Below are 12,304 nucleotides of genomic sequence, written 5' to 3'. Positions count from 1 at the left end.
TTAACAGGACATTGCCTTTTAATAAAACTAACTGGTTTCATTTATATGTAAGAATTGTAGGCATGTTTTCTTAGATTCTTTTCCCAACTTAATCTGTTAATATGCTCATTTTAATTTTTGTTATATTAATATGAAAAAATATTAGCCATAATGAGGAATGATGTAGATGAATATCAGCTCACACTACTAGTGGTTAGGACTACTGACTGCATGGCAATTTTATATAAACATATTCATGTATTCATAAGAATTGCAGGTATGTTTTCAGAGCTAAACATGATCTAATATACAATCGTGTTAAGATGCTCAATCGATACAAAGAATAGAAAGGCAGCCTCTGCTGCTGTCACATTTTTATTAAAAGAACAAATGGAGGCTTACAATCATATAGAAGCCGCCTTGCATAGTGACAAACAATTGGATTGAAAAGTACTCAAACTGTTTCATTACACACACAGTTTGGCTTTTATATACTGTAATATAAATTGCTCTGCTACTACCACTATCACTACCAATAAAAGCATCAGTCTTATTTGGCCCCTAAAAGTCTGTGTGACTTAAAAAATAATATTAGCACCCTCATTGCATAGGAATATGAATTTAAGTGGTTTTCTGTATTTGTAAATGTTGTTAGCTGTATTTTATGTATGAGCACCTTATATGTTCATTCTTCAAAACAGTTGTGAAATGGATAGGGAAGAAGTAGATGTGGCTACTCCAGCCTGTAGCCGATCGTAACTTTAGAATTGGAATAGCAGTACAATGTGTTTAAGACCAACCAACTTAATAGTGAACATCAGCCTCTATAAGTTTAGGCTTTTTTGCTCGGCATGGATGTTGTGAATTTGTCTGATAACTATCAGACCATCTTAGTTCAAACCAGTCTGAAATTTGCATTAAATAAGGGATCATTCAGTGCTCAATGCATGGACTGGGTTGTATATGTAGACAGATTGAGAGGTGTATGTTAAATAAAGGTGTGCAGCATGAAACAAATAGCCTAGTGATTGAGATTTGTTGTGATTGTTGTGCATTTTTGTATACTAAACAAGAAGGGAATTGTGATCTTGGATAATGGATCAATTGAGAATATAAACAAAGTGAACTCTCAATACTGACAAAAAAAATAAAATAAACAATAGCAAAATAAACTTAAATTAAATTAAATCAGAGTAATGTCCATCAACAGAATCTTTCCATTTAGAATCTTAACAGATGTGGTGAACCAATTCGTACCAGGGAGTAACCTTATACCACGGTTTTGGGGAAAGACATATAAAGGGGTGGGTGTAGGAGTCGGAGGACGAGGAGGGGAGGGGTCACAGTCTTTTATGGCAATCTGTCTTATCCTGCAGGTAATGTACGCCATATAAGATCTACCTCTGACCTGCCCCTTGTCTTGTCTCTGGTAACTACCTCTCACTCCCGCCTACAAGACTTCTCCTGTGTTGCTCCCACTTATGGAACTCCCTATCATGCCCAATCAGACTTTCCCACGGTCTTCAAATCTTTAGACGCTCTTTGAAAACCCATCTCTTTTTAGAGTTGATCTTATCCATGATAACACTATTCATACTAATGCACCCTCACAACAGTCCCAATCTCCACTCTGAGCCACATTCGCTCCTCTTGTTTCAGCTGTGCCCTCTTCCACTTGGAATGTAATGTCTCTAATGAGCAGGGTCCTTCATACCCTCTATTTTCATGTCTGCGTTTATTTTGTCTACCTTGTATGTCCGTTTTATGTATGTACTGTTTTCCCTACTGTATGGTGCTGCGGTGCACTGTGGCACCTGGTTGGATGAAATTAAATAATGTAATTGAAAAACTTATTAGACATTTATTTATATAAAACAATTAAAATAATTTAAAATAATCAAAAAAAATTCGACACAGAAAGAATCACAATATTGGCAAGTGTATATAAGCAATAAAAAAAAGCAAAAAAAAGTTCCGGGTTCAGGTGGTAAATTAGATGATGTTATTGAAACAGTACTGTGGATACAGATAGTAAAACCCACAAATATCCCAAATTCTTACAATATTTAATAATGATTTTCCAAAAGATATCCAGACTGAAAGAGCATTGATATAGATTTAAACAAAAAGCGTTATCCAGGAATATTCCATAAAGAAATTAGGCTCCACATACACTGAGGCAGTTAAACAGTTCATCCGATCCTAAAGTTAGACTGCAAACCTCAGTAGGACCTTGGATTTAGATGAATTAACGCTGTATTGAGCACCTCTATTGTCAAGCATGGGTGCAAAAAACCAGAGTTCAGCTATCCATATTAGGGAATAATCCCATTAGTATTTGGGAGTGCACAAACAATCCATTAGGCAACGATTTGGAAACCAAAAAAAACTGTCCACAGTATATTGTTTGCTGTACCTTAAGCTCAAATGATATCTCCCTTATGTGAAGCTGAAAAAAGTCCAGATACAATAAGGACCACAATAACGATTGGAACAGGAAAGATTGTTACTCTTGCCAAACTGATATAAACCTGACGCGTTTCTCTGCCTCTTAGGGAGTGGTTTCATCAGAGGTAAGTATTTTATGTTCCAATTGTTATTGTCGTCCTTATTGTAACATCCTCTAATTTACCACCTGAACCCAGAACTTTATTTGCTTTTTTTATTGCCTATATGGTTTACACTTGCCGATATTGTGATTTTTTTTTTCTGTGTTGATATTTTTTTGATTATTTTAAATGATTTTAATTGTTTTATATAAATAAATGTCTAATAATTTTTTCAATTATACTATTTAATTTCGTCCAACCAGCGCTATTCTATTATCTTTGAGTCTGCTTAAAAGAAGCCTGTGATGATCTCAGGGTGAGGGTCAGATTGGTGTTTCAGCTTCTACCAATTCTGTCAGAAGGATCGTGGGAATTACCATATTTATGCAAGGCATGCATAAACCTCTGGTTCAGTGCTCATCATTCCAACGGGAGAAGCTTGTGAATTTGTATGCTTGGTGAGTCTACTGGAGTCAGGAGACTGGGACTAACATCCCTACTATACTGGTAGAGAGCCTATTTGTCAAGCATCTAGGATCCTCAAGGGATAAGAGCGTAACAATGACTTGGCCTGGAGATCATTACAGTCCAGCTATACACTACTGACAGCTTGGCTGAGGTTCTCTATGGCTCGGCCAGAACACTGTCAACAGTTTGTCAGGGGAGCAAGATTGGAAAGATCCATGAGAGAGGAAAGCAGCTTTGTCCAGGCAACTGCCTCAGCACCACTGACTTCGGAGACTGTCAGCGCATTGATGTACCACCAGTGGAGTTTCTATAGCAACTGTATCAAAACCACTGGAACAGCTTGTCCTGTAACAGCTTGGCCAAACACTTTGCTACAGCTTGGCAGGATTTCAAAGACATTGCAAGACCACATAGAACTCATAGGGATTTAACGATTGTCCCAGCAACCTCCTTCACTGCAAAGACTGATCCTGCTTACTTTAACCTCTGACAGCTTGGCTAGAGGAATGGTAGACACTCAGAGTACTGGTGTAGTATTGTTGCAGTTATATCAGAAACTGCCTCAAGACCACATTTTGAACTACAGCTTGGCCTGGGCGTTAAACATTGTGGTCCGGTTAAGTTATTATAGTATATCCTATAGCGTTTAACAGTATGGAATGCTGTGGGATGTTTTGGGCAACTGGCAGGGGAGGGCTGCCAAATTTTAGCCTGGGGGGCAAGACTTAACTCAGTAGCCTATCAGGAACATTTTAAAAGAAAAAAAAATACAGGTGGCCCAGACCAAGGTAGCCCACTATAGGACCGGCCCAGGGGGCAGATACCCCAGCTCAGCCTGTCTCTGGGAACTGGAGATGGTTCTGGCTATTGATCCTTAATTTTATATATAGTTGCTATTGTTTAACAGGTTATATATTATTCTGTAATAAAGATACTAGTGTGTGTGTGTGTGTGTATGATCCATGAAGCCCTAGGTACTGGGATTACTCAGTGAGTTTAGGCTCTAACATTCAGGTACCCTGACTTTGTTTATGCCTGTAGCACCTAAAGTCACAGCAGAGGAATATCCATTAAAGTTTTGTTTTTCAGATTTTGTACTCAAAATTAAAATGCTTCTACTGCTTTTAATGGACTGAAATAAATTGTCATTTTTCTTTATACTACTACTACCTGGTGTCTGGGACTATATTTCTATTGGATTACATTTAGAGAAATGGGTTAAAATTCTGCATACTAATCATAGAATTCACAGAGTGCACCTGATCTTTCTACATTTTGGAGGTGGCTATTAAGCAGCTAGTAAAAACAAAACACAAAGTGCATTTGCCAGAGGCATGTATACAAGAAAAAAAGTTCTAAGTGTGTGTGTGAAGTGGCTCCAGTTAGGTACAATTATTAACATAAGCAATTTGAATCTTTGCATGTAGCTCCACTTTAAACACCAGAAAATTTTACACATTTCTTTTTTATTTTACACTACATAATGACCTGGCTCTGAACATTTCAAATGCTAGATAATCCTTGGCAAACCAATTTTCTGTAACTAAACACAGATAGCTTTATTTCTATTGTTGCAATTTTGTTTCCATTTCAATATAATATCTGATTGATTTTACACTGTTTTCATGGTAAACCTCCTGTAAGTACTTTCAGTTTAAGCCGCAAATATAGACAGATCATTCTCCAAGGCTTGAAATAAAAATGAATCAAAGGAGTAATATTGCACTTGTCAAACTCTTGATTGTACTGACTAAATGCAAGTTAACTGCATATGTAACAGGATGGATGGTTGGCACCACAGAAGTAGAAGGAAGGGATTCTACAGACCTGGTGGTATAATAGAAAGACCACTGTCCCCTAGTAGTTTTGAAATAAAACAAGGAAAACAGGGCTAAAACTGCATAAACTTTTTGGGTTTATTCTCTTTGCTTGTGGCATAAGGTTTTACCGCAGTGGCAAATAAGTAGCGGTACTGTAGGGAAGTAATACCACGATACCAACAAGGATTAATCCAGCTTGTTCAGGTTAGATGCTTTAGCATAAAGGTGTTGGAATATAGGAGCACTAGTATCTGACTCCTATTGTGTCCGATTCCCCGGTGGATTAGTGGCCCGGAATTGGGGCATGACTTCTCCGTCCTAAATGCACTACTGCGCATGCCCCAATGCCGAAAACCGGAAGTTTGACTTTTGTGCCGACACTTCCATTCCAGACACTGACAAGGACAGTCGCAACATTAGTAACTGCGTGGCACCATTATATAAGTCCCTCAATAGCACTCCTAACAGTAATTGGAGGATCCCACTACAAAAAATAGAGGAGTTTGTGCCCACTTACCAAGTACACAAAGTAAAATGTACAGCACAGTTGCCAGTATAAGCTTTGCTAAGTTAAAAGGTTCTGAAGACTAAATAAACTTATATATAGATTAGTTGTCTGTTTTGCTTTTTTATGGTTTTATATGATATGATATGATATGATATGTATGTAATAAGATTTATCATGATAATTTTATATATATTTTTGTATGTAAGATGGTCTCTTTAAATTTTATGCTTGAGTTTGAATAAACCACACCCATAGGCCCTTTAAATAGGGGCTGTGTTTTAACTTAGATCAGCTTTGAGAAAGTCCTGGGAATGATGGAACAAAATTCGTCAGGTGTTTATCATAGTTGTGGGCGCTTATGTTTTGTATTGCAAGCAACTTCATTCGAGTGGAACTATTATACATCTCGCTCGTTTCCACCAGAATCCTAAAGTGGGTACTGAAACAGTTATCACCTCCTTCTTATTAGAAGTATAATTAGCCTTTTTAAACGAGTTGAAACAATAAGAAACCTGTCACTTTCCTCCATCTTTATTCTTCTTCCCTTCTCTAAAACAATTTAAACACCAACCACTGCAAACACTGCTCTAAACCAATTTAAACACCACAACAGGCTCGGATTGGGCTGCCGGGGAGTCTGGGAAATATTTCCCAGGAGACTCTGCTGAGGGTTGATAAGAGCATGTGCGGAGCTCTAATTGGAGGAGCCCCTCACATGCTCCTCTGACCCGTGGCAATCAACAGCAGCCTCATGGGCTGTGCATTCTCTTCTCTGCCTGGCCGGGTGACTGAGGATTCTTCTTGTAAGTACAGTGTTGCTCTCAATCTGCAGTCTTTCTCCCTCCCAGCACCCCTTCTCCAAGCTGCTGTTCCTCCCTGCTCCCAGCATACATTCTCCCAGTCTTATACTCCACTGTAATTAAACACTCTGCTTTTTCAAATGTGACACAAATGGTCCAGGATCAGGTAAGCTTTGGATGAGCTTAAATTAGTGACCAAGGGCCTTTTCTTCAATAAGTAAATCCCACCCAAACCTAACCTGTTCCTGTAAAAGGCGGGGCTATTCAACACAATTGAAGTTTCTTGCCACGTATAGTATCTTTCCACATAAGTTTACACGTCTGCGCAGAAGTGGGATCATGCCTTGTCTGTAGAAAGGAAGAAGAAGAGGAAAGCGCATTCCTCTAATGAAGTGACCTGGAACAAATATTGTTTTGTTGATTTTCTCAGATAAAATAAATACAATTTATATGAATCATTCAAAACTGAAAGCTCTTGCAGTAGACGATCCCATCATGATCCCACAATAAAACAACAGTATGAACAATTTTTGAGATGTTTTTCAAAAACATAAAATATGGCTTTTTGAGAAAATCAAAATTGTGATTTTGAAAATGTTATATTTTTAGTTTTTATTGAAACATGATGCTTTGTTATATATCATATGAAAGCCTGTAGAAAGAGGTTTAAAATGAGACCTTGCCCAATTCTCTAGCTTAATCAGGTGAGCTACAAATGCAATTTAAGTAAACGTTAAAAGCAAGTTTCTTGTTAAAAAAAGTGCAGATTTAAAGGCGTATAACTTCAAAATTAGTGCGGGGTATTCTTTATACCCATGGTAGCATTTATTACATCAAATTTAATTGAAATTAGAGAATGTAAGGTACAAATTTTTCTAAAATTGTGTTAATTTGATGTGGAATGACTCATACCTGATATATATATATATATATATATATATATATATATATTTATATATATATATATATATATATATATATATATATATATATATATATATATAAAACTGTATACCTGCTGCTGCAACTGTACTACAAAGTGATTGCCAACTGTGAGTACCTGCATCAACTTTGATGTTACCAAGTTTAATAAACAGCGACCTGTTTAAGTTAAAAGCGTTTGTGGCTTCACATCCACCTAACACAGCTGACACCTTTCACAACACCAAAGGTATAACCAATAAAAAAACTGTAGATTAGGGTCACTTTACAATAGACAAAACCCACTGGGGTAAATTGTAATCCACAGGTTAAAGTGAAAATTCAGCTGGACACATGAAGCTTATTTACTTGTACAAGATGAAATCAGTAATCAACCTCTGTCACCAACTGTAGAATTAAACAACTTGCAATTCTCTCATCAACAACCTTTTTAAACAGTTTCACAATAGAATCAAACTTTTGATGCAATATGGACAAACTTTTGTAACAAATGATTTCTCTCTATGTCCATTGCACACTGTTTGCAGGTAACTTTAAATACAGCAGATTTGGTTGGAATAAACTCTCCTTTAAGACAACAGCATAAACTCTCAATAGCAATATTACAGTGCAGGCCAGAGGTTTTAATAACACAGTTTGATGTCTCACTTGTTTGACTTAAATAACTTAAATATAACAAAGCAAAATAAGCCGTAAACTTATTTGTCTTATGAGTCCTGTTGACATCTGATAGGCAGTGGCAAGCCAGATCTTTTTCCTGTTTCTTCAAAGATGCTTCCTTATGGGCTGGCTTTTAAGTCTAGAACATTATCTGCAAAAATAAAAAAGAGCAACAGTCCAGCACAGGCAGTCAATGGCTCTTTTGTCCCAGGCAGCAGTCACATAGCACAATACATAGCCAGCAGCAAAACAATCCACTATCTACCACCAGTCCATTTTTGGCTTCTTCCTTTTCCCCCGAGAGTCTCCTGGAGCCTTATAGTTCATTCTGGCACCAAAATGCCTGTTTTTTTCACAGTTGTTTTGCAACTTGTTACAGTGTTTAACTGTCTCTGCACGCTTCTAGTGCAGTCAGGGACTCTAGTGAGCGGTGTCAGGCGCTGTCTCCGCACTGACACTTGGTGCAGGAGACGGACACCACGTCCTGTTGCCTAGCAGCGGGACGCTATCTCTGCTCACCTGTCTGCAGCCAGTATGTCTTACCGCCAAAATCTCCCTAACTCTATCAGGAGGCACCTTAGGGTATATAAGGCAGCCTCTGACACATGTCTAGTGCCAGAGTATTTGGTCTTCAGCCTTGATCCAGCGTTTGTTCCTGTGTTGCTGTTATTTGGATTCTGACCCTCGCTTGTTCCTGACTTCTCCTTGGTTCCTGATTCTGGCTTAGACTGATATTTGGTATTGACCCGGCTTCCTGACCATTCTCCTGCTTCTGATTTGGCTATATCCGTTCCTCTGGTTTTGACCCAGCTTGCTGACTACTCTTCCATCCTGCATCCTGGTGGGCTCTCACCGCTGCCTCAATTGTTACCTCGCCAGCTGACTGATACTGAGGGCCGCGACCTGCATTTCCTTTGCAGCGAAGTCCATACCTCCCTGCGGGGATTCCTGGTGAAAACCAGGGGCGTGTTAGACTCCGCGCCTCAGTAGCGCCAACTGCTGGCAGGTATCATCAATTCCACCTAGTGATTCTGACAAGCGGCCTGTTGTAGTTTGCACCCTAAAATGGGCAAAGCAATTTGCAATGGACTCCCCAGAGGCACTCTTCGGAACTGTATGTTTTCTGAATGAGTGAATGCAGTAGTATACCTGTGATTACACACACCCAGGGCCTGATTGATCTTCTAACGCAGCTTGCGTGTTAAAAAATCGCATATAACTTATTTAAATCTAAGTGGATCTCAGGATACATTTCCATTTGAAGCTTGGTATAAGTTCGCTCTGGCTATACGTTGCTTGCTGTATGTAGACAGACAGAACACAGTGCAGGATAAGCCCATATATGTGCAATATAAAATCACATCAGAACGCATGCAAAAATATTTAATACATCAAGGGTCTCCATCAGCGTTGACACTGAAATCACCAGTGGTAGTCCCAGGGGTGACAAGATTTGCTGGTTTCTTCAAAGATAAGCTTTACTATGAAAAGCATGTGCGTCCAGCTAGGCAGGTCACGCATGGCCCGTGAAGTAATAAGTTAGCACTTAATGCTCCGGGCTAGTAATGCAGAGGCAACTGAGTATCGCTCAGCTGCCCTGCCAATATTTTATTGATAAAGTGATGAGAGTCTTATTTCTGCATATTAATACATAGACCCATTAGTATTTCCAGTCACCTTCTCGTAAAACCATGCTTTCAGAACATATAAGAAGGTTTACCTGGCTTTTTTTCCTCACATGTATCATGCACATAACATATATATAAGATGATATCAAAAGTTGACTTTACTCTGCCTACTTTTCTTTTGATTGGCTGTAATGATGTTTTACAAAAGCCCAAATGGGGCATTTCTGAAAATATAACGCTAGGGGTTTAAACCTTAAGGCAAAAAAATTCCAGAGCTATATAGAACCCAATGTAGCAAAAAAGCAAAGTAGAAAAGTAATACAGTAAAAGAGAGCTTTTACATTTTTACAACTAGAAGGGAATGAGAACAATTAATTAATTCATTAATTAATTAAATAATTAGAAAAAATTCACATCATCTGTAAAATGAAAATCCTGAGAGTAACAATAGAAATTAAAAGCAAATGTAATGTGATTTTTTTTTTCTGAATACATAAATGTCAACAAAAATGAAAACAGCTAGTACTGGCCCACTGAGGGCTGAGGGAAGTAAAGAAAAAAAGAAAAAATGCTAATAAAATATGTTGTGTAGGTAGACCACTATGTAATAATATTTTAAACAGGGTCCATAATGCATGACTGGTGTAATGTAGATGTGGTACAAATATTTAAAAAGAAGACACAGTTATAGAGAATAAATTATAGACAGATGAGAATAACATCACTTGTGGGTAAAAAAATTGAAGGAATTTTAATGCATGATATCCAAAATGATGTATGAACTCATACACACAGTGTAAGCATAGGTTCATGAAGGTCCCATCATGCCAAATCAATCTAATTCATTTTTATGAGGAGGTCAGTTTTAAACTGGATGTTGGCAGTATAGTGGATATGATATATTTGATCTACTATTTGATACCATTTCACATAACAGGCTGGTACATTAAATGAGAACACTATGGGAAAACATATGTAGGAAGATAGAAAACTGGTTTAAGGATAGAAAGGATTGCTATTAATGGAATATATGCAGACTGCGTTACAATTGCTAGGAGAGTACCAACGAGATCAGTATTCAGCCTGTTCCTTTTAATATATTTATTAAAAATCATGTAGATGCCCTAGAGAGTAATTTGCAGGTGACACTAAACTACACAGAATTATTAACACAGAAAAGGATAGTATGTTGGAACAGATGGATTATGAGAAATTGGAAAGTTTTGCAGAGAAATGTCAGATGAAGTTTTACATAGATAAGGGTTATGCACTTAGGTCTTGGTTACCATTAAGCTTCTTCTTGCACAATGAAAGGGATGAAACTGGGAAAATATGAGCTGGAAAAGGATTTAGTGATACCAATACAAGGTAAATTGAATAGCAGCACAAAGTGTCAGGCAGCTGCTGCAAAGGCTAACAATATTCAGATCAACCATGAGTCACCAGTAAGAGAACATCTCAAATATTGGGTGTCTAATTAGTTTATCATATCCAGGACTGTGCAGGTGGCAGGAGGACAGGAGGACCATGCATCTGGAAGTAATATGGTTTCTCCATCAGCATACAAAACTACTCTTTACTATAAGGGTAGCCAGATTATGAAATTATCTGCAAATGGAAAATGGTATTGGCCAATTCTTCAACTGAATTTAAAAGTAGAGTATATGCCTTCCTTTTAAGTAATGATGCACCTTTCTTGAAATAAGCTTGATTTTGTTGATGTTCCCTGCTTTATGTACAAAATCTTAAAAAAGAAATAGAAATAGTATCTCAACTGTTTGAATTGTTGGGGTTATTGGTACATGAAATTAATCTGATTGCCATTAATTGGAAATGGAAATAATTTTTGGCTACAGTGAGGACCGATTAGCAACTGTCTCACTGGGATTTTGTTTAGCTTTCCTCTAATCAACACAGCAAAAACTTTAAATAGTTTGAACTTAATGGTCTTTTTCCATCATTACTAACTACATAACTATGTAACTATATATGTAGCACTCATTTATTATTGTAATGTTATAGTAATCCACAAAATTGATATATTTCTTTCATGAAATTGTGACATAGTTTGGGCCATCATGTTACTATTCCAATTATTATAATTATGTTAAGCATGCTAATGGGGACCATGATTTCATGGGGCAAACTGGAGGATCCTCTGCTAACTTCAATGGCCAAACCTGATTAGTCCCAATTTCTGAACTGCATAACTAATTTAAGGCTGTTCCTTTATAGAGAGTTGCACACTCAGAAAAGCAACAAGAAAACAATGATCCCTATTTCTGCATTCATAGTACACATGCACATGGACAGGCAGGAACAGTTAAAACTGTGATTGAATTGTACCTTCAACCATCTGAGTAGTTATTGTGACTCCCAGGTGAGCCCTACCACCATAGGAAAACTATTTGCTCTAGGAGGGCAAAACTTTTTTTATTACATTGTTTTCAATGCAATGAGGTGCCTAGCATTTACCTGAGTGTGCAAGTATTTTCCCATCTGGATTTCCACAATCCCTGGACCTGGTCACAAGGCTTCAAGTGAAAACTTCTGCAATCCTTCATAATGGAAAGGAATGTATGAAAAATTGTGCCTGCATAGCTACACTAGTGGTATACCCTCACTAAAATGGGGGAAATTAGAGTAATATCCCTCTGCTACAGTGAAAACCATTCCTAGTCTATACAGCCTGGGCTGGTTCCCACTATAACTGAAAAACCCGCAGTATAGAGGAAGCAGCTCACGCGGGACAGCATATGGCTGCAAAAACAGTGTGCCCCTCTGCACAGTTTAACATCAATATTTGTATATTTGCCAAACTGGAGGGATACAGAAAGCAGAAAAGGTGAGTGTAAGAGGATACATAAGAAGGGTGGAGGAGGAAAGGTAAAAAGTGGAGAATGAACAGCAGATCATAATTATAACAACTGAGACATTCCAGTACTACAAA

The 12,304-nt window shown here is 37.8% G+C and overlaps 1 protein-coding gene across 1 annotated transcript in view; it reads right to left on the bottom strand.

Moving 5' to 3' along the window:
• Positions 1 to 12,304, bottom strand: part of LOC142139886 (uncharacterized) — a 296,204-nt gene that overhangs the window by 17,806 nt on the left and 266,094 nt on the right. The window lies entirely within an intron of this gene.

This window comes from Mixophyes fleayi, chromosome 2 (assembly GCF_038048845.1).
Source record: "Mixophyes fleayi isolate aMixFle1 chromosome 2, aMixFle1.hap1, whole genome shotgun sequence".
Classification (NCBI taxonomy): domain Eukaryota; kingdom Metazoa; phylum Chordata; class Amphibia; order Anura; family Limnodynastidae; genus Mixophyes; species Mixophyes fleayi.
The sequence above is the reverse complement of the archived record's forward strand: the minus strand, read 5'-3'. Positions and strand labels throughout refer to the sequence as shown.